This window comes from Microcebus murinus, chromosome 17 (assembly GCF_040939455.1).
Source record: "Microcebus murinus isolate Inina chromosome 17, M.murinus_Inina_mat1.0, whole genome shotgun sequence".
NCBI classification, from domain to species: Eukaryota; Metazoa; Chordata; class Mammalia; order Primates; family Cheirogaleidae; genus Microcebus; species Microcebus murinus.
Genome location: NC_134120.1, coordinates 14,647,668 through 14,671,912, shown reverse-complemented (window position 1 = coordinate 14,671,912; position 24,245 = coordinate 14,647,668). Strand labels below are relative to the sequence as shown.

The window sequence follows — 24,245 nt, the reverse complement described above, 5'->3', positions numbered from 1 at the left end:
GTTTCAAAATAAATTATTTGTGAATATATATAAAGCTTTACTATAGACCATATGTATATATACATTTCTCCATTTGATAATAGCCTTTTGTGCTATAATATTTAAATATATTGAATTCACAGCTTTGAAAATAAGCCTACTTACATTTAGAATTAACATAATAGAATTATAGTATTCAATAATATTAAGTAATGGCAATATAAAGTAGCCTTTGGCTGGCATAGTGGCTATAATCCTAGCAATTTGGGAGGCTGAGGTGGGAGAATCACTTGAGGCCAGGAGTTCGAGACCAGTCTGGTCAAAGTAGCAAGACCCCCATCTCTACATAAAATACAAAAAATTAGCAGGGTGTGGTGGCATGCCTGTAGTCCCAGCTCCTTGGCTGGCTGAGGCAGAAGGATCTCTTGAGCCCAGGAGTGCAGTTAGCTATCATGATGCCACTGTACTCTAGCCAGGCAACTGAGAGAGACCCTATGTCAAAAAACAAAACAAAAAACAAACAAACAAAACAAAACCAAAAAACCAAAAAACCAAAAAATGTAGCCTTTGATTAAGTGGCACACCAGGTAAATAAATATGCATTATGCAACAGCAAAATGGGCATTTTTCCATTGCGGAGGACATTGGTGAACAGACAGTAGGAAGGGTCCCCCAGGGCTGCTGTGATTGCGTGGTGATGGTGCGGGATGCCCTGAAAGCCTCGCAGCTGGGTACTCCAGAGGTGTTGAGAGTGATCCCTCCCCTGAGCCTCTCTGTCCCAGGTGGGAGGCTGCTGCCCCTGGCCAGCACCCATGTGCAGGGTGATGGGGTGGGCATCCCAGCGATCGGGGAACAGAATAAACATCTGGCTTTTTGTTAGAGAGGGCAAGAGCAGTACTTGGTGGGATGAGCATCTTTCTGAAGAAAATGTCCCATTTGTTAAGCAGGTGGTTTCTGATGAAGGTAAAGCCCTAGCAAGTAAACTACATCTGTTAAAAGATAAACTGTGACCTATACATCCTTGGGAACCAGGTTCCTCTAGAGTTGGCTTTATTGCCTTGAAGCTGGGTGTGATGCTTTTATGGACCATGGGTGGTCAAAAACATGTGGTCACATAACTTCAGGTACAAGACTGTCAAGTCCTCAAATATACTTCAAAGGAAAACCATTAGGGAAAAATGGCAGCCCTATCTGTAGGAGGCAAAACTGAATCAATTTTCTGTAAACCTACAGATGTATTGGAATTGTACAGAGAACTTGGATTGCTGCCAAAATAGGAAGTTAAAATCTTTCATATCACAGATGATACAGTAACTAAGCCAGGCATTCCTCTCTATGCTGTTCACTTTTGTCCAGGTATTATGCAATGTCACAGCTGGAACTATTGGTAAAGATTTTTAAAGCCGAGTTTCCCAGTACAACCTCCAGGGAGAGGAGAGGGGCTGAAGGTTGAGTAGGTCACCAGTGGCCAATGATTTAATTGGCTGTGTCTGAGTAATGGAGCTTCCATAAAAACCTGGGTTTGGAGAGCTTCCGGGTAGGGGAACATGGGGAAGTTCCCTAAGGGTGGTGGGCCTGTAGAGAGCCTGGAAGCTCCGTTCCCCCTCCCACATGCCTTGCTCTGTGCATCTCTTCGTCTGTATCCTTTATAATATCCTTCATAACAAACTGATAAACATTGTTCCATTATGGATGGAGGGGATGATGGTAACCTTGTTATCAAAAAGAGGTTTGCATCTGAGGCAGAACTAGATGAACGGCACAAAAGGAGGCAAGAAGAATGGGAGAAAGTTCGAAAACCTGAAGATCCACAAGAATGTCCAGAGGAGGTTTATGACCCTCGGTCTCTATATGAAAGGCTGCAGGAACAGAAAGACAGGAAGCAGCAGGAGTATGAGGAGCAGTTCAAATTCAAAAACATGGTAAGAGGCTTCGAAGAAGATGAGACCAACTTCCTTGATGAGGTATCTCGGCAGCAGGAACTAATAGAAAAGCAACGGAGAGAAGAAGAACTGAAAGAACTGACAGAATACAGAAATAATCTCAAGAAGGTTGGAATTTCTTCAGAAAACAAGAAGGAAGTGGAGAAGAAAGTGGCCGTGAAGCCCCTAGAAACCAAGAACAAGTTCTCCCAGGCAAAGCTGTTGGCAGGAGCCGTGAAGCATAAGAGCTCAGAGAGTGGCAACAGTGTGAAAAGACTGGAACGGGACCCTGACCCAGATGACAAGAATCAAGAGGCCTTGTCCTGCGAGTCTCTTGGGTACACTTCCCCGAGCGGCCCCTCCATCCACTGCCGGTCGGCTGCAGTCTGTATTGGCATCCTCCCAGGCTTGGGCACCTACTCTGGGAGCGGCAACTCTGAGTCCAGCTCAGACAGTGAAGGCGCCATCAACGCCACCGGGAAGATCGTCTCCTCCATTTTCTGAACCAACACCTTCCTCCAGGCCCCCTAGCTCCTCTGTCCTTCCCAGAGGGAGCTGCTCCCAAGGGTAGATCAGACTGTTCATTCTGCTTCCAGGCATCACATCCCTCAAAAAACTCCTTTGCCTGCTTCCTGTGTACACCGTGACACTTTTTCTACTTGTGGCCCGAATTGTGTTTGGTTTCTCTTCCCACTCCAGTGCAGACGGCCATACCTGTCCCTCTGCCTCCTTCCTCACCAACGTGACGGAATGTGGCGCAAGGCCCTGCAGAAATGCCACTAACAATGTCCTGAGAGGGGGACAGGCACCAGCTGGCTTGCGGAGGGGTTTGGGTTTTATTGCTTTCTGGTAGTGTCTTTTTTCCTCTTCCAACAGCACAAAGAAGCAAGGGCAGTTATTGGACAGGTGTTATTTAAACATTTCTTGTAGATAGACACATCATGTGGCCCTGCTGCATTATGGAGCGTGTCAGGGAAGGGGACTGACCCGGGTGATGAAATGGAGCCTTTCCCTAGAACTAACCAGTCCTTGATGTTGTGTGACTAAGTAAAGACTATAAATTATATCTGCAGGGGGTGTCACTTAGCAGCATTCATTGTGAAGTTTGCCCTCACCCTTGGCCATCTTTTCTCCCCTCCATCCAGTCCCATTTCTGTTGGAGAGGACTGGCAATAGGAAAGCTTCCATCTTCTCCTCGGACCTTTTCTTAGACTGGCAAATGATTTTGTTTTTGTTTTGAAATAAAAGATTTAGTTTAAGATTCTAAAAAAAAAAAAAAAAAAGATTTTTTAAAGCCTCATGAAAAGATGGGGATTCAAAGCCCAGCCTGCTGCACAGGGTCAAACAAAAACCCACAGGTGACCTGGAGATCTTTCAACTGGTGACGTTGCCTGAGTCAGGCCTGGACAAATGGGAAGCATAGACAGGACAGCATGTGGACTGAAAGTGTGGAGAATAAACACAAAGCACAGTATAATCTATGTAAATGCTACTGTATGTGGAGGGAGAATAAAATCACTTAGTAAAATTCAGAGATTCTTAGCTTCTGCATGTAAGGATTTCTGTAAAAATCTACCATTCCCTACAATTTTCCGGATGGAGACAAAGTGGAACTACTCAGAGATTTGTGTGATGATACTGTGCACTCAATGTCATTGGATTGGCAGAAACTTACACATTCTGTGAGCTTTGATGAGCATAATAATAATATAACCAGAAATTATATTCTCTTTTATAGTCTTAACAATATCACACTTGTCATCTTTGTCAAGGGAATAAATACATTACTCATCCCCCAATTAGATTTTGTTAGAAAAAATTACCACTTTAAACATATCAATTAAGTAGATTAGATTTGCTAAACCTGCCAGTTTGCATATTAGCCAAATGATTGTAGTTTGTGGACTGTATTCTTTTTTACTACACACTTCCCAAGTTAAGGTGTTTATAAATTTAACTTTTATGATAGGTTTGTCAATCTTTGTGAAGGGGTGGTTGTGGAACAGTAGAAAACCATATGGCGACTATCTATTGTGTGGTCTACTTGGATAGAGAAGCCATGTGCTGAAATTCATTTTTATTGTTCTATATATTAGAGCCCTAACTGGAGGAAATAAGATTTTTATTTAAAAACAGAAACATATATGTTAAAGACATGACAAAGGAAACACAATAAAATCATAAATTATGGTTTCTGTTTACACTTCTGTTGGGGGAAGTAATTATTTTTTAGTTTGATCACTCGATTATGAGACCAGTATAATTTCTGGACATTATACTTTTATTAATCATTTATTACTCAAAATGTTGATGGCTTCTGGGTTTGAAATGAAGATGTATTTTCTAATGGCTACTCATGGTAAATAATTAAACTTAGCAATCTAAATATAAGCAGATCTCATTTAACTACTCGATTTCGCTTTTTAATCATAGTGTTAGGTCTCCAGGTGATTTCCTTATAACTAATGGATTCATCTTAAAAGCTCCAACACTTAAAAACAGAAAGAACAATGGCAAATTGTGGGGGAGATAGAAAGGGAGAGAAAGAGAGACTGACTGACTCCTGTAATGAGTTAGAAATCTGGAACTTGTTAATGACAATGCTAATGATAGTGTTAATGAAATTTTTTTTTTTTTTTTTTTTTTTTTTTTTTTGAGACAGAGTCTCACTTTGTTGTCCAGGCTAGAGTGAGTGCCGTGGCGTCAGCCTAGCTCACAGCAACCTCAAACTCCTGGGCTTGAGTGATCCTTCTGCCTCAGCCTCCCGAGTAGCTGGGACTACAGGCATGCGCCACCATGCCCGGCTAATTTTTTATATATATATCAGTTGGCCAATTAATTTCTTTCTATTTATAGTAGAGACGGGGTCTCGCTCTTGCTCAGGCTGGTTTTGAACTCCTGACCTTGAGCAATCCGCCCGCCTCGGCCTCCCAAAAGCTAGGATTACAGGCGTGAGCCACAGCGCCCGGCCTTGAAATTTTTGATAATAAGTAATTATTAACAACAATACAATGCATACTATTTAACAAAATCATCATAGGTTTTATTCTATTCCTGAAATTCAAAAACTTATAATTTGTTTTATAACTTGAAATAAGATATATTTAGTTTGCTTTTGCTTTTAGCTTTAAAGAAATTCCCTTAAAACATTAAAAATTTCTAAGTTGAGTTACCATCACTACAACCATGAGCAAGTATCAGTATGAAGGAGAAGTTTTAGGTGAAAGAGAAAAAATGAACAGACAGACTGGGTGTGGATCTGTGGGAAGGGTGCCAGAACCTTCAGGAGACTCCACAGGAAGAAGTTGAGGAACAGAACAGGAAGGAGCAAGGTATGGGCAGAGATCAACCCCTGAGAGGCTTGGAGTCCAGGGAGAAGGGTGGGTGGAGCAGTTTATTTCTCCTTCCCTCGAATCTCTGACAGTCGGTGGTTCCTGAGCTGCTGGAGAGACTTTCTGCCCACAGGAGCCCAAAGCTGCTGGCGCCAGTGAGCTGGGAGCTTCTTGCGGACAGGGCACCTCCTGTCTCCACAGACCCGAGCTGGATGGCAGGCGCCATATTGCTTCTCTACCCACTGTGCACCTTGGTCCTCTCCAGGGGGCTTCATGGCCTCAGGTTTTATCTTGCCCATACAGACCTTTCCCAACTCTGGCCCATACTGCAGGAGCCACAGGGGTCCAGTGGGTCCCCGGTGATCTACATGACTCCAATGCCTAGACATTCTGGGTGGGCAGCCTCCCAGAGAGAGGGATGGACATGACCAGAGCGCTGGCTTTCCTCCATCCAGACTCTTTTTCTCTCCTCCCCTCCGCCTTCCACCACTGCAAAGAGAGACAATTGAGCCACCACACCTAGGCTTTCACAGACAGTGGGGCTCAAACCTTTCCTCTTGGGTCCTGCAGAGGACTGAGGAGTGCTTGGACTGTGAGCTCCCTGCTTGCCTGCCCTCCCTGGTGCTGCTTGCCTAGTGACTCCATCCGAGTGGGGCATGCCCTAAGGAGGAGGGACATCAAACCTGCTTGGACACGCCTTGGGCAACTCAGGACCAGTGCGCTTCTCCCTGGCATGGCCAGGGATTAATCTTTGGGGACACAGGGGTGGCCCATAGGCCAAATCCTGTACCCCCAGTTCTCAATCACATTGCTCAGGGGCACAGAGGGAAGATTTGTGAATGGGAGGCAAAGGTGCTCTATAGGCAGATCAGGGCAGAGAGTGCAGTGTGGGTCCTAGCGGCAGCATGCTCGTGGGGCACCCCTCCCCCCATAGGAGGCTGTGCTCTCAGCTCAGGCTGTGATCTGGGGCAGGGAACCCCCCAGCCCACATCACAATCGTGGGGGAGCTCGGCTAGCTTCCTGCCTTCCTTTCTGCATTTTTCTTTCTTTCTTTCTTTCTTTCTTCCTCCCTCCCTCCCCCTCTCCCTCCCCCCCTCTTTTTCTTTCTTTCTTCTTCTCTCTTTCAAATAATATCCATTGTTTGTCTTCTGTGTAATAGTTATTGAAAGAATCAAAATACATAAAGGGGAATGAAATGTAGTTGAGACCTATTAAGTGTTTTGTGGAAAATTATCTTGGGCCTCATCAAAGATAATTTAGAAACATTTATGAAAGTAATTTTAAACTCTGCCATTTTATAGTCATTTCACTCTGCGAGTTGTTGAAGACAAATCAGAATCTTATAATCAGAGTTCATGTGAAATTGCAGCACACTGTTTTCTCTCCTTCAAAAGCACTGCTTCGGCTTATGTGTACTGTGAATATCACTGCCAATCATTCATCATCCCACCATTCTAAAGAAATTTGCTGTCCTGAATATGTTTAGTATATGTAGATATTCTAGATGACTCTTTTGGCCAAGAATATAGATCATTTACAAGATAGTGGCAAGTTATATAGCTAATATAGAGCATCACGACAGCAAAGCAGATTACACACACACACACACACACACACACACACACACACACACACAATCACTAATAGATAGAGAAATTTCATAGAGAAAAGCTAGCAGACAGAGCTGGAAGAAAAACAGATGGGTAAGTCTGTAAGTGGCAGCCAACTGTTGGCATTTTATTATCAGGACAGTTGTTCCAATATAGACTTGTCAGATATAAAATATTGCTTTACTTTACTATCCAAATTACATTTCAAATTCTGATATATCATGGAATGCTTCTTTTTGGCACTAATCTCAGTCATAACTTTAAACACTGTTGATTCAGCATCCTTCAGAGAATACTGTGTTAATGTACATTTTGTACTCTTGTCTTACTTTTGACAAAAGACAAAGCATATTAAGAGCTTTATTCTAGAGATCTTTCCTCTTTGGTGAAATGGCATCTTTATCCACCCAGCTGCTTAAACCTAAAAGCAAAGATTATACTAAGTCCCTCACTCTCTTACTTCCCTTTCCCCAGTCATCGCTGCAGCAGGTTACTTACCCCTGAATTCCTGCAATCTTCACCTCTACCTTCCTCTGTCACTATGCCAATGGAGGTCTCCCCCTTTCTATACACACACACACACACACACACACACACACACACACACACACACACACACACACATACACACACACACACACACACGGCACTCTTAACTGACTTGCTAGCAATCAAGTTTTTGATTTGCCAAGAAAGTATTCCTTTCAACATGCAAATCTGATTCATTTGTCATTTTCCTACTCAAATTTCTTCCACTGCTCTTCATCATCAGATAAAATGTAACATTTCCTTGAATTGTAAGAAACCTCATCATCAGGCCCTTATCCACTCAGCATTTCTTCCTGTGCTCTGCTCCATCACCAGCTGAGCAGAATGTCTGGGGTTTCTGCCTTTCTCCAAGAGGCTGTCGTTCTCACTTCCTCATGCAGGAAATGGGCACTGGTCTTTCAGGTCTTATCTTCAGCGTCCCCTCCTTGGACATTTGACTCTAGACTCTTCAGTGCACTTAAAGGGTCTATTTCCTGAGACTCTCATGCACCTTGCACTTATGCATGACATATTATCATTGTTTATTTTTGTATTTATCTCCACATCTCATGAATTTACTGAAACAGAAGCCTCTATCATTTCTGTCTCCGGTCTTCAGTCCTCTGCATTGTGAGGGTAACATAGTGTGTGCTCAGTAAACAGTTGTTGAATAAATGAATGAACCAACTGTTCCCTACCACATATGTCTGCATGGATGACGTGCAGACATCTAAACACTTCATTTTAAAAATTAGCTCCTTATTTCTCCTCTTGATTTTATCTTAGACTTACTCATCCATTCTCTGAAGCAAAAAATCTATGAGTGGCTTTGTTTGTTTCTCTTACCTTTAATAAAAAGGAGAGCAGAGTCACATGAACTTACCAAATTTCTCTCAGCTTTTTGTTTGTTTGTTTGTTTTTTGAGACAGAGTCTCACTCTGTTGCCTGGGCTAGAGTGCCATGGCATCAGCCTAGCTCACAGCAACCTCAAACTCCTGGGCTCAAGCAATCTTTCTTCCTCAGCCTCCCGAGTAGCTGGGACTACAGGCATGCGCCACCACGCCCGGCTAATTTTTTCTATATATTTTTAGTTGGCCAATTAATTTCTTTCTATTTTTTGTAGAGACGGGGTCTTGCTCTTGCTCAGGCTGGTTTCGAACTCCTGACCTTGAGCCATCCACCCTCCTCGGCCTCCCAGAGTGCTAGGATTATAGGCGTGAGCCACTGCGCCTAGCCTGGGGGCTGTATTTTAATCATAGCTCCCATGCATTGTTTTATAACTATTTAATTGTTTGTCTCTCCTGTCATTTGTGGATTTCTTGAGGTAAGGAACTTGTCTTGTTTATTTTGTAACTCTAGCTCTGCACAATACTTAGCACATAATAAGTGCTCAAAAACATTTTTCAAAAAATAAGTGAATGAATGACTTGCTATTTCACTCTTGATTTAGGAGATTGAATCCAAATATGTGATGATGGGTGGTAGTCTTGGTTGCTGACAGATAGTGTTCTTTTATATTTGATTCACAGATAGTTCAGAGGTAGTTCAAAAATCCTTTTGGAGATGTACATGCCGCATTTTATTCTTTGATATTAACAGCAGGTGCTCTCTTAAGCAAACACCTCTTAATGAATTCTCTAGATTAATTGTCACTGCCTGTCATTTGTCTAGAGTGTGTACTGATGCCCACAGTTTGCGGATACCCCTTTAATATGCCTGCATACTTTTTTTCCTCACTTGAGTTTTATGCTTGCTGAAATTCAGGTCCGTTTGTTCTAAAACCCGTTTATGCCATCAATAGCGTTTAATTAAAGTTTTGTAAACGTACCTAATGTAAGTGTCAAAAGCAAGAGGGTTTTTTTTTTTTTTCTGGGAAAAATTAAGTTGACTCCTTAACTCCTACAGAAAGATATGATGAAAGAGAGTTGTTAAAAGACTGCTTTCAAATTAGCTTTTGGCAAGAACTATGTAAAAGATTGGGAGGAATATGTAGTCATATAGCTTCAGATATACTTTTAGATTCTAGCTCCATTTTTAAAAAGAAACTGAAGCAAATGCATCATAAGTATAAAAGATGAGGCAGAACCCCAACCAGCGGATCCATACCCAAGAAAAGGCCTAGGTTTAAGTTAAAAATTAGCAAAAAAATGCAATTTAATGTTCTAAGTGAAAATAAAAGGTTCAAGGTGGATATATATCATTTTTATGATTACCCACTTTAATGTACTTTTTTATTATTTGATCCTGGTCCTGGTTGCTTGGATAAGATTGCTTCTTATGGATTTATAATCGTCCTTCTCAAATGCTGTATTTTCCTCCTAATAAAATAAAACAAAAAATCAGGCACCTTGATTCCATTACTTTTAACTACTTTCTACTGAGCCATTTTAGTAAGTTTTTCTTTCCCAACAACTACTTTACAGTATCCAAGGGGAAATCTCTGTTCTTCATTATAACACAGACATCTGAGGAGTTTTCTTTGTCCACATGTAACTATCTTTAGAAAGCATTTGATTCTCACAGAAGCCATTCATAATATCATGACACTCATGGGTCCCAGCCAAATTAGTATAGAAGGATGCTTTGACCTTCACTACACAACACTTAGGAAGGTCGACTGTGGTCAGATGTGCAGGCTCTCGAATTAATGCTTTAAAAGCATAACAAAATTTTCCTTTCCTTGACTCTATCATCCAAACCAGTCATATAATACTTTTCAGACTCACCTTGGACAGAATATTTCTTATTATGTACCAGATTGCTTCATATGGGGAAGCATGTTTAAATCCTTGACCAAAAATCTGATATTCAACAATAACAAGCCCCAGACCTGGTGATTAAGGATCCCAAGCCCTGTCAGGCTGTGATTTTTATTGCTTGTGGAAGGTGGATTTGGTCTTTCATACTCTGTAGCATGGACATTGGAGAAAAAAAGGCATAACCAGAAAGGATGAACAATCATATGTTACTCTAACATTCTACCAAGTTTTTAGGGTTCAGTAAGCTGAATAAAGAATGAAGCAAGTTTACAAAATTAGCTATGCAAATCAAGACAACAGACATTTAAAGTGTTCTGTCTAATTTTCACAAGTGTTATTACATTTTTATTTTGTTACATGCATATATTATATATCTGAGCTCATAGTTGAATAAATGAGTGAATAATTTAGTGATGTCTATTCATTTGAAGAATGTTTAAAATTAAGATGCTGGGTCTAGGGAATGTCAATAAATTCGGTTTGCAAAATAAAGCCCAGGATATAAAGAGAAAAAAAATTAGGATAGGGAACAGAACCTGAATACAGGTTGAAAAAAGTAAAAAATGAAAATTGTGCCTATAAGAGAGAGGCACCAGAGGGGAGAGGCATCTGAGAGTCCAGAGGAGACGAAGTTCTCTGAGAATTTTCAATGCAATTAGCTAAGAATCCATCCTCATGATCCATCCATCCTGGGTGCTGTCTCCTGTCCAACATGTTGTACTTCCTAGTTCACCACGCTAAGCCACGCCAGCAGTTTTGTTTTGCTCATTTTACATGTGCCTCAGGCTTTTATCCTTCCTGTCCCCATTTTTTTTTTGGAATACTCTCCCCAAATCTTCGCATAAATGGCTCCTTCTTGCCATTCACATCTTGTTTCAAGTATCACTTGCTCAGAGACATGTTCCCTGACCACCTGCCAAACATGGCCACACTCCAACCCCTCCTGGCACTTTTTCTCATGTACTTGTTTTATTACCTTATAGCACCTACTGGTTTCTGAATTATTCTTTCTTGTTAGTTTACTTGCTTGTTTGTTTGTTTGGTTTTAGGTCTGGCTTAGTCACAACATAAGGTCCATGAAGTCAGACATTTGTCTTTTTCATTATAGTATTCTTAGAGTTTCAGATAATGAGTGTGCTTAATGTATACTTGTTAAATAAATAAATGTGTATGACATGAGAAACACTAACAATAGATATATATTATATTAATATTTCCAGTGTTTAAAACAAAACAGCCTATATATGCTTTTAAAAGATATCTCTACTTGCATAAGAAAAAGTCAGGAATGAAGTAAGTATACAAAAATATTAATAGTTTTTATTTTCTCCTTGTGGAGTGGAAATTTTATTACAGGCTGTATGTTAATATAATAAATAAAAATTAGCTATTTTATGTGCTTATTATTACTTCTATGACAAAATGAAAATGAAAGAGAAAAGGAAATGTTTGAAAGAGCTATTAACAGTAAATATTGTATTACCAACAGCACTTTTGAGTGGGAATAGAAATGGTTAGCAAACAACTCTTTCTTGTGTTTTAGAGTTGAAAGAAAGTGATATTTAAAAGAAGTTTTATTTTTTTTCTTCTGATTTGATTAAGTGAAAAAATAAAAAAAGAGTAGCTAGCATATGGAACCACAGATTTTCTGGCTAATCAAGAGTATAGAACCACAGCAACCAAAAAGAAAAATAGTTTGCAGGTAGATGATGGAGAGTAGGTTCTGGAAGTCAGATGAGTGAAGATAAAAACCTGTGAAAGAGCATTTGAGTATGAATTTGAAGGACATTCAGCAGAATATTCAGAGTTAATCTAATCCTTGCTACCTGTTCAGGGACCTTAAAAGAAGGCTGTCTTGGGACTCTGCTCTTATCGCCTCAAAACCTGGTGTGATTCCCACCCCCTTCCATCTCCTGTGTCTGCCTCATTCCAGTGGTACTCACTGTAGGTATGGTCTCTGCTGATATGTTTCTTTAAAGGTTGCGTGTTTGATATACCTTTGAAAACTCTACCAAACCAATATACTGCTTAAGCCATGATAGGTACCAAATAAATGTTTGTTACATAAATGAATTTATATGCAAATTAGACCAGAGATCGACTGTGCATGATAAGCAGTTGAATATTTATTGTTAGTAATACAAATAATCCCATCGTATAAAATTTTCTTAAAAATTGTATTCTAAGGCTTAATTTGGAAGTTTTAATAAAACAGTATTTTCCAAACATTTCCCACATTTTCTTCTTGAAGAGAAACCAACTGAATGGCTTTTATCTGTACAGTTCTTAGACCAACCACCGTAGAATTCTGAGTCCTTCAGGATTTTCAGGTCAATGAAGGATTGGCAATGAGTATATGACATTTTGAGAGAAATTTCACTGAATACTTGGAAAGAATTTGTCATATCGTTAAGTTAGGTCTCCCAAGCTCAGCAACTTTCAAAGATTTTAACTTTCAAAGTTAAAATCCCATTGTGTAGGATTCTGTGATTTTTTTTTTATTAGGCATGTCTATGTTTTATTTTCTTTTAGGTGATATTTTTTGGAAAATTACATTCTCAAGCAATCAGTCCTTACAAACAGAGCTAACCTTTCCAAAAATAAAATACAGTATCTAGATTCTCAAAACTCACAAAACCAACTGAAAATGTCTGGTTGTCAACAAATAGTGTCATGCTCAAGTCAGTTTCACATCAAAGTAATAATCTATAACTAATTTCAATACTCAATTCCAATTCTAAATATTACTACAGACTACCACTGTTATTCTCAACTGTACTGACAATTGTCTTATTGCTGAATTGTACATTATAAATTGTCTTTGGCAATTTTTATTTATCAATTACCACCACAGGACACCTATAAAGATTTGTATTAACTTAGTATTTCAAAACTTCATTATTTAAATGTAATTTGTAATAGATGCTAGAATAGGAAAGCCTCTGAACATGCCTAATAACGAAAAAAAAATCACTAAATAATCACTACTAAAAGATTTTCAGTTTTATGTACAAGTATATAATTCAACTCAACTAACTTTACCAGTGAAAATATTACAGTGTTCCCTCCTATTCTTTTTAAGATCTTCTGTGGTAAAGGACAAAAAATAAATGGAGAAAGTAACATCTGGGTATCTGTCCATTTTTCTGGAAGGTTGTTTCTTATAAATTTAAAATGGCCTAAAATTGACCAGACTATAATATTTATTTTCACTGTAATATCTCATAAACTTGTACTTAAAGTATATTGACAGCTTATTAATTTTTAATTCTTGTTCCATGGAATAAGCCTATTTTGGAGGCTTGGTACAATAGTAACAAGAAATTTAAACTAGAACCTCGAGTCCAGAAATTTAACTAAAAAATCTTTTCTATATATAATAAAATCATCAACTTAAATTATAAATGGCTTCCACTAAAAATTACCACTCAAAAATTCACAAAAAGTAAATTAAAACAGATATGGCAGAAAGTGCACTCTGAAGTATGTATTATGTTCACATTACAAAGATAAATGATGAGGGTTAACCAGCAAAAATTCAAATAGGTATATAGGCAAACATTTGTATGCAAATTTCCATGAATAAGATATAACAAATGATTCATTTGGATAATTTTATGTACAGCTTATATACACTTTAAAACAAGTAAAACTGAGAACGATTCTATGTAAAAGCCACAATAAAGTCAAATGAAATACGAAATAACAGTCTTACAAATTGGTCTCTCTTAGGAGTTCTCAGAAGAATAGTAACTGGGAAACATTATTCGAAGAAATGCCCTCTTCTTGATCAATCATATCTGTTTTAACTGAAAACACATCTGCCAGCATATGTTTTGGAATTTCTGAACCTCTGACTTTCAAAGCATAACAAGCATTCTCCACTTTGGCCAGACTTTGTTTCAAGGTATACAGCTTCTTAGAAACCTCATATGGTCCGGTGTTGCCAATGAATGAAAATCCATCATAAACCTGACGTAAAAATTGGCTCACTTCGAAGGGGGTATCAATGTCCCCATTCCCCACACTGTTAATACACATCCGCATCAATTCTCCAGTTAAATCAGCCACTCCCAGAAGGTGATCGACAGGTGTGATTTTCAGCCTCCAAGTGCCCAACTGCTTATCTTGTGCATCAGAGGAGGGCGTCTTATTTTCTTTCCCATTGTCTTCAGTTGTAAATATCAATTGTTTATTAATTTCATCCATACTGATTAATGATCCTGTTTTGATAAAGTGTTGAAAAGAAACAGCTTCCACATATTCCTGCAGTCCTGTGGTGATGGCTCGATGAAATTGGTGCATGTCTTCTCCTGATACCTCCTGTGCTACCTGTAATATCTTCTGTCGGACACCATCCAATTTAATTTCTGATTCATTCAGTATTTCTTCCATATCAGGAGCAATTTGAAGGCCAGCATCACGGGTGAAGATGAATTAACATCCTTCCCTTCTCTTCTTTGGTTATGTGGAAAATTGCCATGCTTCCTTTCCCTGAACCCTCCTGATCCTTCTTTGCTGCTCATGTCGTCAAGGCCTGCGGTAAGCGGAGCGGAGCGCCGAGTGCGGGCCGACTGCGGAGGCCTGGTCTTCGCGGTCTTTGGGGCCTGGCCGACGTCAACGCACTGGCCGGACGGATTCTGTGATTTAACAGCCATGGCCATATTAAAGAAAAAATGCAAAATAAGAATGGCCATACTCACTTGAGTTTTTAGATTATTACTGACACACATAACTGTTCTTATGAATAGTAGGTCTCTTCTGAAAAAACTTTAGGAAAAAGGAAAATGGGGAAAATAAAAGTTTTTATTAAAAACATAATTCATAGGCATCTAAATTCCATGGACTATTATTATATATACTGACATAAGTTAGAGGAGGCTATAAAAATGCTATCTGATAATTCATAAGCTAAAATTTTAAGAAAGTGGAGAAAAATGAAGACATGAAAACAAACTGAAATTTCATAATCTTTACAATGGACTTTCTTGGGGTTTTTGAATTTATGGCCCAATATATCCCTTTCCAGAATGTTAGGATCAATGTATTCATAATAAATGTATTAAGGGCAATATACGTAACCTTAATATTTGTACCTCCACAATATGTTGGGAAAAAAAGACTAAATATCATAATAGATGTATTGTTGTCAGTGAATATTTTGATTTTTAAGTTATAAATGTTTGTTAAGAAGCTGTTAGCGTTAAGCATCAGATCTATGAAGGTGGATGGAGGGGCTTGAGTGGTGTACACAGCTTTCTTTTCATGGCCCTATTTGTGAAAGAAGAGATGTCCTGCTCCCCAACAGCACCGGAGAAGCATGACGCTGGCACTCGTGGTGAAACCACCGATGCTGTGCTGTGAAAATCCTGCCATATGGTTCCAGCACCACTGGAAACTTCATCACAGGAAAACCTTTGCTTATTCACAAGTCAGGGGACGTGTCCTCTGGCAAAGCTGTCAGTGTATAGCTCACAGGCATTTCCCTTTTCCTCCTATCCAGAAAAAGCCCAGGGAGAAAGAAAATATCCCAGAGAAGACAAGACCCTACAAGGTTGTGGTCATCTCTCCAAGGTCTGATGGGAGAATGCTGTTAGTCTGCTACCTAGGAATTAAGTCTGTGGTCACTTTGATGATGGTTTGCTCAATCTAAAAACTGTTACTTGATAGAGAAACGCAGCTACAACATACCACACTCAACTTCAGTTGGCCTTTGTACTATCTCAAGATCAAAAACGTCCCCCTTCTTCACTCTGCTAATCAAGGATTTATATGTGAGATGCAATGTAACCATAAGCCCAGTCTACCTCTCACTGGCTATGCTATTGGAAGGTTTGCTTGTTCTTATCACTTATTGAAGGTGAGAATGTCCTAATTATTCCTCTTGAGTTAAAAATTATATTTACCCTTATAAGCTAAGAAATTAGCTCAAGCTTCAACTGGTGATTCCTAACTAGGTTTTTAAATAAAAAAGAAAAGCATAAAATAATGCCACAGTGCTTCTTCCTCCAGTTCTCAAGTTTTAGCTTGGATTCTTAAACTGATTCAAGAAAGCTGAAATGTTACATTTATATGAATCAAGTCTGAACAATTTAATTTCCCACATCCTTGAGAAAAAGGTTTGTAAAATAAATTCTCCAGTAGACTCCAAAGGCTTAAATATGATACTGCTTTATTAATGAAAGGATCTTGACAAGGCGCCCATGGATTTCAAAGCAGGAAATGAGAATGATTCAAAACACCCCCCAAACTGTGTGTAAAGTTTATGGTCTTGGTACATTTGTGCTTTTTTTTCAAAAATGAGCTGAATTGCCTTTGTTACAATGCCAAGATATAGACAATCCGAAAAAAGGTAAAGGAAAACTGATTTGGCAGAAATATTTTTAAAGTAGTATTAGAACATACTCTTTGAGACACAGCAAAATACCTTGGACAGCTTCCAATTCAAACCAGGATACGAAAATTAATTAAAGGGAAACTAACATTGATTGATAATTGTTTTTAAAGTTTTATCATTCGCCTTTGTAGTGTTGGGTATGGTATATCCTCTATGGTAAATGAAAATGCCACAAGAAGACAGGCTATATTTGGTTTCACCTTCGAGGGTACTTTCCTATTGAAATAGACGTTTTTAAATAGTACCCCACCACTGCGCATGAAATGGGCATCTCTCGTGTGAACTGTTAGTAGTTTTCGTTCAGTTCAAATTATTTTCCTATCGAAAACGAGAAACATTTTAAGAACTTTAATTTTAACGTAATCCTTAGACTTGCAGCTGTGTTCATTTTGTTGTATTAGATCAAATGTTGGTAACAATTACCTTGGCACTCTTTTTGGCTAAGAAAAAAATATAAAGATTGAGATATATAAAAATAATAGGATAAAAGACGGGCAATGATTTTACATATGGTTTTATCTCATTTCCAAAATATATTTTAAACATTAAACTACTAATTTATTTTCCTAATACAAATTTTGAGTCCAGAATGAATAACACATTACACATGGTAACTAAATTAACATGCAAAATTCTTATAGGTGTTCTATGTGGTACTTTTTTGTACAGTGATTATTTTATCAAACATTTATTTATCAAACATTTATTATGCACACACTACATACCAGGCTCTTATCTGGGAGCTGGAGACCCAGCAGTGAACAAAAAAGACAAAGTTCCTGTTTTCATGAAGTTTGTATTTTAGAGGAGAGATATACAATAAATGGATAAAGATAAATAGAAAGTTCATCACCAGAGAGACAAAATTTTGCTATGAAGAAAACAAAACAAGATAAGGAAATAGAGTGTGTTTAACTGGTAAGGTCTGGCTGTTTATGATAAGGTAGTCACCTGAAGTTTCATTGAGGAAGTAACTTTAGGGCATAGATAGAAATGGGAAGTCATGGAAAATATGAAGGAAGAAAGAAGAAAGAAATAAGGAAAAAGGAAGGGAGAATGAAAAGGAATGAAGGAAAAAAGGCAGAAGCAAGTGCAATAGTTATGAGGAACTTATTGAAGTAACTTATAAATACTTATCTGAACATCAAATATGACTGATGTATATTTTTAAAATGTATGTGCACATAACATGTATACCAGACTGCAAGCATCCAGACTGAGCAACTGTTCGGCTGAATATTACATTTTTACCAATGAAGCAATCATTGCTCAGAGTATTTGAGGAATACCTATTTAGAAATCACTTTTAAGAAACAGTTTATGAACTGCTCAAAACTTCAGCTTTGTTATTACATTTACAGCTCCTTTTTGGTAAAAATGTGTTTTACTGACTTGATCACCCAATTTATTCCTTAGACTTAGCTTTAAATGGTTCTGGCTATTTCTAAAAATCAATCTATACTCAAAAGATGAAGAAGTGCAACCAGAAAGATATATTGCTACCCTCAAGGTCATTTAAATGGGCCTTTCAAAATAATTCCAGCAATTATTAACTTTTGACTTGTGAATCTAATAACTTTTTCCCTGTAAGGCAACCTGAACAATGTTATATTACCTAGAATTTAGGCTTTCGTGAGACCATAAGTTAATTAAAAATCATTATTATACAGTTTCAGGAATAAAACACATCTGGTAATCTACTTTTACAAATTTTTAGGTAGTGTAAGGATCTTTGTTTCTTTTGAGATGTTTTCTTATATTTATTACCAGCCAAATATAACAGATATAGTCTGGGAATGACTACTGTTTTGGTATTCCTTATTAGCTTATGCATAACATTATTTTTCCCTTTTCTTTGCAGTTTCTTAATTAGATGTCTGATCAGTTATTCAAAATGTTTAAAAAATGTGGGATAAAATCTGTTATGGAAAAGTTAACAAGGTCTTGCAGGATGGTAGAGAATAAAAATCCTGATTACCCTTATCTATATGAGTTATTCAGCAATGTTTTTTGAGTCCAGAATGAATAACACATTACACATGGTAACTAAATTAACATGCAAAATTCTTATAGGTGTTCTATGTGGTACTTTTTTGTACAGTGATTATTTTATTAATAAAAGTCCATTAATTCTTCTACTCACAGGGTAAACCAAATATCAAAAGCACCTTCTTACTTCCCAGCTGGGTTGATGGTATATAGAAAATACAAACATGACTTATTTTTTACATGGCACTTTTGATACAAGTTGCTTAAAAAAATAATTGCTAAGCACTCAAGATAGCCATCAGAGGTGGTTCAGGTTTGCTAGATAGGACTGCATTAAGGATGGCAGGGAGGTGCAGTCGTAGATTTCAGGTAACTGTTTGGGACTCAGCAAGCTCCTATTTGTTTTTCTGCTAGTGTATTTCTTCTGTTAAGAAGCCGCAAAGAGTCATTTGGATTGATGCATATTCCTTAATATATTTTTTAAGTGTTGGCATCTATTATTTATCTATCCAGATGTTATATCCAAGCTTGAATACTTTACAAGAAAAAGGAAACAAGAGTGAAAAGGCAAACGATTGAATGGGAGAACATATTTGCAAGCTATATATCTGGTAAGTGGTTAATACCCACAATATGTAAGGAACTCATTTAAATCAATGGCAAAAAACAACCCATTACAAATGGGCACAGGTCTTGAATAGACTCCATACAAATGGTGAATAGGTATATAAAAACATGCTCAACATCACTAATCATCAAAAAATGCAAATCACAACCATAATGAAATATCACTGCCCACCTGTTAGAATGACTATGCTAAAAAACCCCACAAAAGATGATAGGTGTTGGTGAGGATGTGGAGAAATTGGAAACTTTGTACGTAGTTCCCACATATTTGTCTTTTTGTGCCTGTCTTATTTCCTTTAACACAATGTCCTCTAGTTCCTTTTTTTATAGCTGATAATGTACCACTGTGAATATGTACACATTTTCCTTATCAATTCATCTGTTGACAGGCACTTAGGTTGTTTCCATATTTTGACTCTTGTGAATAGTACTGCAATAAACCACATTGTCATTTTTAGATAATTAATTAAAAACAAGTACATTTACAGTAAATGGAAAAACCAGTAGGTATCAAGGTAGGTACTGTGAAAGAAGCATCGAGAAGACGTTCTTAGTTTGAGATAGGAAAGATATGAGTATGTTTTCTAGGAGTTGAAAAAGAGATGACATAGCCTACATTAGAATGAGGTTCAGGAACTGTCCAAAGAGTAAGAGCATACCAAAGTAGTAGGACTTGGAGGACAAGCATGTACAATCATTAATGTTTTTCTAGTTTGGTGTAATTACTAAATGTAGATTGTGTGTATTTAAGAAGGCTAGTCTAGATTTGTAAGACGAAGAGGAGCAAAGAGAGTACAGGTGGAAGGCTGTGTAGGTCCGTGACCATGAGTTGGAACTCTGAAGCCAGATTGCCAGGACTCAAACCCTGGCTCTGCACTTCTTGACTGGCTGCCTGTTCCCAAAATCTATTTCTTCTTTTTAATGGGCAGACTTGCAGACTAAATAAATGTGGCCATATAACTGAATTCTAGCTGATAGAATATGAACAGGAGTAAGATGAACCAGACTAGGCTAACTCTCCCTACTCTTTCCCCTGTTTATGAAGGCAAGCTCTATGTGGCAGGAAGAATAATGGGCTTGAATCAAACATGTTCATGTCCTAATCCCTAGAACCTGTGAATTTTTTAGGTTACATGGCAAAAGGGAATTAAGGTTGTAGATTAAATTCATTGCTAAAATACAGAGATTACCCTGGATTAACTGAGTAAGGCCAATGGTTAAATAATGGTTCTTAAAAGTGGAAGAGAAAGGCAGAAGAGGGAACTAGTGAGATGGCAGCATGAGAAGGACTTAGCCTGACATTGCCTGATGCACGGGGGCCATGAACAATGAAAGCAAGTGGCCTTTAGAAGCTGCAAAAGGCAAAGAAACAGATTTTTCCCTAGAGCCTGCAAAAAGGAATGCAGTTCTGCCAAGACCATGATCATTGCCCAGAGAGACCTGTGTCTAGTATATGATCTGTAGGTTTGTAAGATAATATATTAGTGTTGTTTTAGGCCATTAAATCAATGTGTGATTTGGCATAGCAGTAATAGGAAATTAATACACATTGCAACCTTGAAAGCCAAGTGTTGAAGATGTCAGAACCACTAGATAGAAGAAGTCTGGGTCCCTGTGTCAATTCCTCGAAGAGAGCTGCCAACCAATCAAAATACCTGCTGTGGACTTTATATGAGCAACAAATAAACTTCTATTGTTTGAGCCTTCATACCTTTTGGAATCAGTTTTTATAGTAGTCAGCATTACCTTGATTAAACATGGATAAGTCAATCTCATTGCCTTAGTTTCCTCATCTGTAAAACATGGTACAAAATTATTTGCAAGGTTGGTCTTGCTCACCTCAAATTTATCTTCAAGTCAAATTCTAATTTCTAGTCTGATATGTAGGTATTTGATTTTCTAATAGATTTCTTTCTTGGTTGTTGCAAGGATTAAATGAGATAGTGTATGTAAATCACTTATAATGAATATTGACATGTATTGTGTTCTATTAAAGTGTCAACTATTATTATCATCCAGTGACGTAAGGAAAAAACTAAGGTGGAATTTTCAGAGATCAATGAATCAGTGTAGGGTTTGCAATGGACATAGTAGGGTCAAAATTGTAAAAAACACTTAGCTATATGTGGGAAATTATGCATCTTTACTGTCTATAATTGACCCAATCTTGCTTTTGGTTCAGAGGTGAAGAGTACTGATGCTTTGATTATATACAATGTAGAGAGCTTGCCCTATATTGGATTCTAAACAGAGCTGCACATTTGGGAATATATCATATTTACCTTCTCCCCCTACCCCTTTTCTTTTTTCTCTTCTAAATTATACTGCTTTTGTTTTTTCTTTTGTGGAACTTTAAAAAAAAAACTTCATTCTTAAAACTTTATTTGGGATTGTATTTTATACTATTGATGGATGCCATCTTTTTATTTTTTATTTATTTTTAAAATCTCAGAGTATTATGGGGTACAAATGCTTTGGTTACATAAATTGTCTTTGCACTGCCCAAGTCAAAGCTACAAGTGTGCCCATCCCCCAGATGCATCACACCCGTTAGGTGGGAGTATACCCATCCCTTCCTCCCCCCTCCCACCTGCACAACATCAGATGAATGTTACTTCCATATGTGAGCATAAGTTTTGATTGATTGGTACCAATTTAATGGTGAGTACATGTGGTGTTTGTTTTTCCATTCTCGTGACACTTAGGAGAAGGGGCTCTAAGCTCCATTCAGGATAATACAAAAGGCATTATTTCACCATTAAAACATTAAGTTCCTGGGATCATAAGAACAACTTTCCCTCTTCTAGATAACATACTAATGGAAATATGAGGAGCAGGAACCGTAAAATCTCAACACTAAAATAAGGGACATTTAAAAAGATTTCTTAAGGTAACCTTTGGTACATGTTATTACAAATAGAAAGTTTAAGAAATGCTTTGCAGGGAAGTATTGATCATTTTATGGCTCACTTCATCTTCCTTGGTTACCATAGCAACAGTCAGAAAGAAATAAACCAAAATCTCGTTAGCCATGGCTATCAGAACTTTTTCTCAGCTGCCATCCCCTCAAAGGCATTGAATGAATCCTGTGTCCCAGAAGCACAGCTTCATTATTGCGTCTCAGCAAGTGGTTACTCTGCAAAATAACTGGAAAAAAAGAGACAAAGAATGAAAATGCATTGGTATGTATTATTTTTCTAGGCTTCAGCATTTTCCAAGGAAAAAAAAATTAAAATAAATTGTAATAGCATTCCAATGCCTTAAAAGTCAACAACTTCCAAATTTGGGTGAAACGTATCATTTGGGAAATTATTTTACACACTATGCAAATTTGGACATTTATAAAAAGCAATTTTTGTGTTAAATATGATTTTGGGGTTATAGATTAGAAATGATGGTAAAGCATTTGGATGTTGGTATATTATTTTTTCTTACTTTTCTTAGGAAATGTTGTTTTGTGGTAATACTGAGGAAAACCAGGTGTTAATTATCAGGATAGTCCAAGTTATTTCATCTTTTTTCTTTAAATAAAATGACTCAACTCTCATCCTACAAAAGGTGGAAACCCAGGTTCTCTTCCGAAGATTTTAGGGGCTCTGGAAGTGGTACTTTCTTCATTGCCTCCAGCCACCTTTCTTGCCTGTTGAGGGTATTTCCTCCTTAGCACCATCCACCACTGGCCATCACCCACATTCTTTCCTCACCCAAATGATCACACACATACTAGAGTCTGCAGTGGTTTTTATTATTATTTTTTTTATTATTCCTTCATATTATGGGAGTACAAATATTGTTAGGGTTACATTTCTTCCCCCTGCCCCCATCCCCCACCCTGCTATGCCAGAGCTTCTAGCGTGTCCAGCCTCCAGGTTGCAGTGGTTTTAAATAAAACTTAAGACTCAGGTGGGTAGTACATTACATAGAGCATTATGCAACAAAATGAGTTAACATTGAGCAAGCAGCATCTGCCATTTTTTCTGGACATTTTGCCATGCAGAGCCCCTGTTTCTGGCCATCTTGCTGAAATCCTCCTTTTTTCCTCTGCTTACCCTCCAATTCCCTTGTGTCTGTCTCTTAAGTTGTTGGAAGAAGTTCCAAAATCTCCTCATTGTAGTATGCATACAATTTTACTTTTCTTTATTTCATTTGTTTGCCTTTCAGATTGATTATCTTCATTTTTCCTCTTCAAACCCCAAACAACCATTCATAGTTTTACTTAAATTAATAGCCATTTATTCTAGAGATAAATAATGCCACTTAATTAGGAAGTAGAATTCCTCAGTCAATTTTGGCTCTAAGTAATAGTTTAATTTTATCTGACAGAGAATTTAGGGTAGAAATTGTAATATTTGTACAAAATACTAATTTTGCATAAGTCATTTTGTGAGTTTCAATAATGGTGATGACTATGTGATTGTTTTTAGTGATAAATTATCTTCTCAGTTTTAAAGATGGGGAAGTTGAGGGCCATGGATGTTGTCATTTGTCTAAAATCACAAAGTCAGCAAGTGACTGACCTAGAATTTGGTCTGAGGATTTTTGGATTTCTATGCCAGGATTTTTTACATTATACCAGCTGATAATGTTATACATTAGTGCAAAGGCTGTGTATAAAACCCCCAAGGTAATGCTTGAAAATTGCACATTCACTGTAGAGTTTTAGGCACTGGCTTCAACTAAGGAAGTGGTAAATTTTAAGGTCAGAGAAGAGTTATGTGACTATTAAATGACTGGATATTGGAATTTGTGGAGAAGACTAGAAGATGTGATCAGATTAATGACCTGCCACGCTATGATTATGCCTCTGACAGTGTCTCCAAAGCATAATTTGTGAAAGGACATGTTTGCATTCTGTGACATTAACTTCTAAAGGTTATGACTGTAGCTGAAAAAAATTCTAACTTCCCTTAGTCAATTTGTGGAATCATCTGTGAATTCAACTAAACTCTTCAAAAGACCTACTTTTGGTCTCTTTTTTATTTTTTTGGTCTACAGTATTTTTGGATTTTATATTATAAATATACTGCATAAAGTATTTTTTTTTTACATATACAAAAAATACCCTTTAAAAACTTGATGTTGGAATAAACATATCATTGTGG

The 24,245-nt window shown here is 37.7% G+C and overlaps 3 pseudogenes; 2 read left to right on the top strand and 1 right to left on the bottom strand.

Annotated features, from left to right (window-relative positions):
- The first annotated feature begins 803 nt into the window (after nucleotides 1-803).
- LOC105881690 (large ribosomal subunit protein uL3m-like) lies at nucleotides 804-7,347 on the top strand (annotated as a pseudogene).
- Nucleotides 1,640-2,570, top strand: LOC105881694 (PSME3-interacting protein pseudogene; annotated as a pseudogene).
- A 6,196-nt stretch (nucleotides 7,348-13,543) lies between the features above and the next one.
- Nucleotides 13,544-14,681, bottom strand: LOC105881689 (translin-associated protein X pseudogene; annotated as a pseudogene).
- Nucleotides 14,682-24,245: the final 9,564 nt, after the last annotated feature.